At 43.1% G+C, this 7,069-nt stretch overlaps 1 non-coding gene across 1 annotated transcript; it reads right to left on the bottom strand.

Moving 5' to 3' along the window:
• Nucleotides 1-322: 322 nt before the first annotated feature.
• On the bottom strand, nt 323-394 carry TRNAC-GCA. The gene has a single exon. It is a non-coding gene; the product is annotated as a tRNA-Cys (tRNA).
• Nucleotides 395-7,069: the final 6,675 nt, after the last annotated feature.

The following is a 7,069-nucleotide window of genomic DNA, read 5'->3' as shown; positions in this document are numbered from 1 at the left end:
ACAGAGTGGTGAATGCTCCTGAACTTGAAGTGGAAAACCAAGGTGTGAGGACTCCTCTCTACCTATTTACAAATTAACCAGAATTTCATTTCTCTAGGCCTCAGTGTCTTCACCTTTAAAATGGCAGTAATAACATGACACTCAAGTAAGAGATGATGTATGTAAAACCCACCTATTGCCATAAAGTGAGTGAAAGTGAAGTCACTCAGTCGTGTCCAACCCTTTGCGACTCCATGAACAGTAGCCTACCAGGCTCCACCGTCCATGGGATTTTCCAGGCAAGAATACTGGAGTGGGCTGCCATTTCCTTCTCCAGGGGATCTTCCCAACCCAGGGATCGAACCTGGGTCTCCTGCATTGCAGACAGATGCTTTACCATCTGAGCCACCAGGGAAGCCCCCTATTGTTGCCATAAAGCACTATATAAATAAAAGGTGGTCGGGTGGGCCCATCCTCCACAACAACTTTCCTGAAGATTCGAGACTGTCCTATCTCTGTCAGCCCTGAATTCAGAGCACTTATTATTTCTTTTCCATTTTTAAAGTTGTTATTGAAATTTGTTACAATATTGCTTCTGTTTAACATTTTGGTTTTTTGACCCGCAGGCACTGTGGGACCTTAACTCCCCAACCAGGGATCCAACCTGTACTCCCTGCATTGGAAGGCGAAGTGTTAACCACTGAACCACCAAAGAAGTCCTCAGAGCACTCATTGTTTAAAATGCACACTTCTCATTCGACACAGCCTTTTTTTAATTTTGCACTTCCCCGATTCATTTGATTATTTACCTTCTGACTTTTCAACTAGAAGATAAGCTCCTTGAGGGCAAAGAACTCTTGGGTGCTTCTCTGTCTCACTCACTCACACATGGAGCAAGTCTATTCATAAATGGCTGCAGGAGTGCAAGGCCCACCTAAATCATTTCACAGACTTCTGGCAGGACCCCGAGAGCAGGAGTGCGAGGTTCCCTATCAGCAGACATCCCTCAGGATGCCAGGGTAGGGCTCTTGGCATCTGGCTGCCAGCAGTCAGACCAGCAAACTTGAGGCCTGTTTGCCAAAGAGCTTATCTTGCCCTGGAGATAAACCATTTGGCGCTAAACCAAAGGCACTCACAGACAAGTTAAGAAAGTTCAGTGGACTTGCTGATAATTTCTATGCTTCCATTTTTTTGACAGAGACCAGCCCCAAGCATGCTAACCTTGAAAAAGCAAATCTTGCCCTAGGACACATGATCTGGAAAAACTAAGTGAGATTTTTTTTGCCCCCATGAAATAGCTCTGCAGGGTTTGGGGTTTTTTTGTTGTTGTGTTTTTTTTGTTTTTTGTTTTTCACATATTCGAGGTTTATAAAACTGTCTCTGATTTAGATTGATGTCTGGGTGTAAATGAGGACCCAGTCCACAAACATCCTGATACTCTCCCCTTTGCTAATAACCTGAGCTATCCATTTCCAGTCCCCATTCACAGCAGCCCACAGAGTCACGTGATTCCATGATGGGATTAACTGGGGAGAGGAGAAAGGGCAATGGGGCGATACTCAAAAGAAAGCCCTCTGCCCGGGTAACAGCAGAGAATCGTATCACACGGATAGTCCATGACGTGCTCTTGGCTGTTGGTCTAGCCTTCGACTTTCTTAGTGATTTATTCAAGGGACTCTGCTTTGTTTCACTTGCAAACTATTTTAACATTGCTGTGGGTAAACAGAGTGTCACCAGATTTCCCGTCTTTCCTGGGTCATTTTTCCTGGTTATATAAATGTTTGTCTTAATCCTACTTCTTCCTCTGCACTTTTCAAAACGTTTCCAATGCTTCCAGTTCTGCACAGGGTCAGTGTGCTAATTACCCAACGAGATGGAGAGGAAAGAGGCTAAAGATCTAGGCTACAGGTCTTCAGGCAACACCATAGGTTTTTTTTCTTTCTTTTTTTTTAAAATAGCATTCATAGTTATCCATCCAGGCACTCTTCACCCTCACGTGTTGTTTCAAATTATTAGCTCACAGCTCCAAATGGGCTCAGAGCAGAAAACTCCAGGTCAAGGATCCAATAGTGGCTGCTTCTGCTTTTGTGGCTTTCGGAAGTGAAAAATACTAAAATCAGGGACGCTGATTTAGTAGCGTGTTTCTTTCGGCTCCAGACTTGGGTATTAAGGGAAGAAGTCTAGGTTAAATGTGAATGCTCCAGAGTTTTCCCACCATCCCAACTGTGTTGTATTTGGCAAATGATTTTCTGGAAGAGAAACAACATGTTAAGCTCTGGCCATGACACAGTTTGTGATAAGCTTAACTGAATTCAAGAAGGAATGAATCTATGCCAACTGTCCTGACACTCTTACAATTTCTCATGCACGCAGGAGCTGGGTGGGGGAAATCTCAGACAAAGCTTGAATATTTCAAAAGTGATTTGATATATAAACCATATTAATTAATCCTGATGCTATTCTGAAGTGGCTTGAGAATTATAAACAATCCTCTGCTCACATCCACAGAGAAATATTTAGACTAAAAAATTAATGGTTGAAACAGGATAAAAATATGCCACTAAGTTTTTTTAATACTTCCTATTTAACTCCAAAGTGAACAGAAAACATAGACCTTTTTTTTTCCTTTAAGCTAACAGTTGAAATAATCACAGACATTAATTTTTCTCTTTATGAGAACTGCTTATATTTTTCTAAGACTCACCATCAAAAGAGTATTTCTGTTGACACTGTTTAATGGTAGAGGTGAAAAATTCTGTTACCTAAAATCTAGCAGCTTCCATGGATTTCCCTGACAGTCCAGTGGATAAGACTCCACACTTCCAATGCAGGGGTACAAGATTTGATCCCTGGTTGGAGGAACTAAGATCCCATAGGCCACTCGACCAGAAAAAAGAAAAAAAATTAGCAGCATCCAATGTTTACATAACTAAGCCCAGCATACCTCTTGCTAAGGGGACTAGCTGTGAGGAGATAATTTATTCATGAGCAATCAGCCTGTGCATTCCATTTTATTTACAAGACTGACCACAGAGCTAAAGTTTAGTACATGACTGAAAGAGAAAATACCTAGAGAAGATTTCTGGGGCCATAGCAATGACATTTCAAATGGTTTTATTTTTAGACCTCTGAGGTGAAGCCAAGGATCAAGAGAATGGCACAGGCCAACCTACATAAATGACATGACTGTATTCTTTCCATCGAGGACTATAGTCAACAGCATTCATTGCAGAAAAAAGGAACTCTCTTAGATGTAGGTAAGTAGACAGATGCCAACTCAAGTAGGACTTAAGAGGTGTAAGAAAGGTGTTTGCTCATCCTTTGCTCTGTCTCTAATGCCCAGTGTCTTCAGCGTGATATTAGAAGGCAGGCAGGTAAAGTTAACGTGAGGGCAGAATGCCTTTTAGAGTCGGATAAAAATCATGATTTTGTTTCCTGCAAGAAGAATGATATGCACAATTTGGCAAATGTGCAGAAAGTTTCTAAGCTTTGTGAAACTCACTGACAAAATTGTAACAATTTATGGACCACATATTAAGAATCCCAGAAAAAAGGTATCTTCCCCCGTAAGAAGCAAATGTTATTGAATGAACTAATTTCAAACAATTTGAATCACTGGCACTCATTCATTTACTGTCTTTTAATATTTAAATTCTTATTCAGTACCCATCCTCAACCAAAGTTAGTTAGTGTTAGTCGTTCAGTCATGCCCAACTCTTCGCAACCCCATGGGCTGTATGTAGCCAGCCAGGCTCCTCTGCCCATGGAATTCTCCAGGCAAACATATTGGAGTGGGTAACCTTTCCCTTCTCCAGGGGATCTTCCCAATCCAGGGATCAAACCCAGGTCTCCTGCACTGCAGGCAGATCCTTTACCATCTGAGCCACCAGGGAAGCCCTACCCTCAAACAAAGCCCTGTGCAAATGCTGCATACCCCTGGTAATCTCAGCAGAACCTGGCCACTCAAAAGTAGGTTTGGATAAAAGGCAGCATTTCTCTTTATAGTAGTACTATTACTGCAACTAAAGGGTTTTGGTCTTTATTGTTGTTCTGCTCACATTTAACTTTTTATATTTCCTTTTAAAAGAGAGATGTATGTAAGCCCAGAAAACATGTCAAACACGATTTGGGGTAAAGGTCTGCAAAAACCTCCTAGAGAGAGCATCATTATTAGTTACTATTCCAAAGCATGGCTCTATTTGTATATAATACTGACCCCAGCTATGCGACAGGGCCCAAGGGCGTAGTCAGGAAGATGCCTCCTGAGCTCAGCTTAGGTGGAACAGAAACCAGCCTTCCACTGCTGTGATGCAGGCAGCTCCAGAGAGCAGTGCCCCTAAATGGAGGGACTGAAACAGTTGCTGGATGCCAGCAAAGTAGGAAACACAACCTTAACACTTAGATTGAGACCCTTGAGCTGAGACTCTCCAAGGCTCCTTCAGCTATTTCTACTACCTTGTCTTTGGAACCTAAATTTCCAGATAAAAAGGCATTCTTGAGGTAAGCAGGTTTGAGGCCTGCCTCGGAGAAGGCGATGGCACACCACTCCAGTACTCTTGCCTGGAAAATTCCATGGATTGAGGAGCCTGGTAGGCTGCAGTCCATGGGGTAGCTAAGAGTCAGAAATGACTGAGTGACTTCACTTTCACTTTTCACTTTCATGCATTGGAGAGGGAAATGGCAACCCACTCTAGTGTTCTTGCCTGGAGAATCCCAGGGACCGGTGGGCTGCCGTCTCTGGGGTCGCACAGAGTTGGACATGACTGAAGTGACTTAGCAGCAGTAGCAGCAGCAGTTCATCTGTTACTTCCTAGTTTTGGAACTACAGATTGGGCCAGTAATATTTTATTTTATTTTATTTTATTTTATTTTTAAACTTTACATAATTGTATTAGTTTTGCCAAATATCAAAATGAATCCGCCACAGGTATATATGTGTTCCCCATCCTGAACCCTCCTTCCTCCTCCCTCCCCATTCCATCCCTCTGGGTCGTCCCAGTGCACCAGCCCCAAGCATCCAGTATCGTGCATCGAACCTGGACTGGCCAGTAATATTTTAAAAACTAATAGATTCTCTACTGTTATTCCCTGGTGGCTCAGATGATAAAGAACCTACCTGCAGTGCAGGAGGCCCAGGTTCAATCCCTGGGTCAGGAAGATCCCCTGGAGAAGGAATGGCTACCCACTCCAGTTTTCTTGCCTGGAGAATTCTATGGACAGAGGAGCCTGATGGGCTATGGTCCATAGGGTTGCAGAGTCAGACATGACTGAAGCGACTTAGCACACAAAGTGTCTACCATGGAGATTCTCTTGAAGACTAAATGAGATCATCTTCTAGAGGATTTAGTATGGTGTTACACAAAGAGAAATATTATAAAATGTTAATTCTTTTTATTACCATACAATACCTACCCTGACCCTTGCAACTTCTGAAAGTTAGTTGAGTCTGGCTCCAAAAAAGCAAAATTTGTTCTTCAAAGTCACACAAGTTAAAATATTGGAGATCCTGAATTGTAAAGAAGGTCTTCTGGTCCCTTGTCAGCAAGAGCTCTAAAATACAGCACAGGTGCATATAAACATGGATCCAGACAAAGTGGGCTAAACACTGTGTGCTCACACATTCACTCATGTCTGACTATTAGTGATTCCATGGACTATAGCCGCCAGGCTCCTCTGTCCATGGGATTTGCCAGGCAAGAATACCGGAGTGGGTTGCCATTTCCTTCTCCAGGGGATCTTCTGGACTCAGGGATCAAATCTACATCTCCTGTGTCTCCTGCATTGGCAGGTAGATACTTTACCACTGAGCCACCTGGAAAACCTACTATGGTAATAAACAAGACAGGGTCCATCCTACAAAGGATGGAACAGTCCACTGAGAGGAGTGTCCGACATGTACATGTTTATGTATACCAGGTGATTTTTCAGCAGTAAAAACAAACCGAGGAGTCTCCAGGGAAGAGCACAGAGTCAGCAATGGCTTTCAATTTTTAAAAAATGACACAATCTAGGTATCAAGGTGCAGTAAAAATATCTAAAGTCAGAATAGCAGGACAGAATTACTCTAGCACTTGTACGCAGTGAGACTTGGAATAAATCCCTTAACATTCTCTAAATTATAGTTCTTCTCATATGGAGAGTGAAAGTGATAATCTCCATCTCACAGAATTGCTGTGAGGATTCAATTAAGCAACCTGGTAAAAACTTTATCATCACACACATCATTATCTAAAGTAGGACATTTCTGAAAGGATGAGAAGGCACTATTAAAAATTATACCATGGCAAGGGGCAAAAACCTGGATATCTGGCCACACTCTTCGTCACACATATGGCACATGCCTGGCACACAGATGGCACTAAATATATATCAGTTCTTGTATTTGTTCCTGAGCCTTGAAGAACGATAGTAATTTCTGACAGAGGAAAAGGGCAGGGGAAATATGTAACAGAGGGAACTCCGCAAGCAAAGGAATCAGTTCAGTTCAGTTCAGTCGCTCAGTCGTGTCCAACTCTTTGCGACCCCATGAATCGCAGCACGCCAGGCCTCCCTGTCCATCACCATCTCCTGGAGTTCACTCAGACTCACGCCCATGGAGTCAGTGATGCCATCCAGCCATCTCATCCTCTGTCATCCCCTTCTCCTCCTTCCCCCAATCCCTCCCAGCATCAGTCTTTTCCAATGAGCCAACTCTTCGCATTCCAATGTAAAAGCTTGTGAAAAGTTTCATCTTGTTCATGTTGCTGTTCAGTTGCTAATCAGTGTCCAACCCTTTGTGACCCCATGGACAGCAGCACACTAGGCTTCCCTGTCCTCCACTATCTCCCAGAGCTTGCTCAAATTCATATCCATTGAGTCAGTGATGCCATCCAACCATCTCATCCTCTGTCACCCTCTTCTCCTCCTGCCTTCAGTCTTTCCCAGCATCAGGGTCTTTTCCAATGAGCTGGCTCTTCCTGTCCGGTAGCTCAAGTATTGGAGCTTCAGTTTCAGTATCAGTTCTTCCAATGACTATTCAGGGTTGATTTCCTTTAGATGGACTGATTTGATCTCTCTGCAGTCCAAGGGACTCTCAAGAGTCTTCTCTCAT

The sequence above is a fragment of the Bubalus bubalis genome, chromosome 4 (genome assembly GCF_019923935.1).
Source record: "Bubalus bubalis isolate 160015118507 breed Murrah chromosome 4, NDDB_SH_1, whole genome shotgun sequence".
Taxonomy (NCBI): domain Eukaryota; kingdom Metazoa; phylum Chordata; class Mammalia; order Artiodactyla; family Bovidae; genus Bubalus; species Bubalus bubalis.
This window is presented reverse-complemented; position numbering and strand designations above follow the sequence as displayed.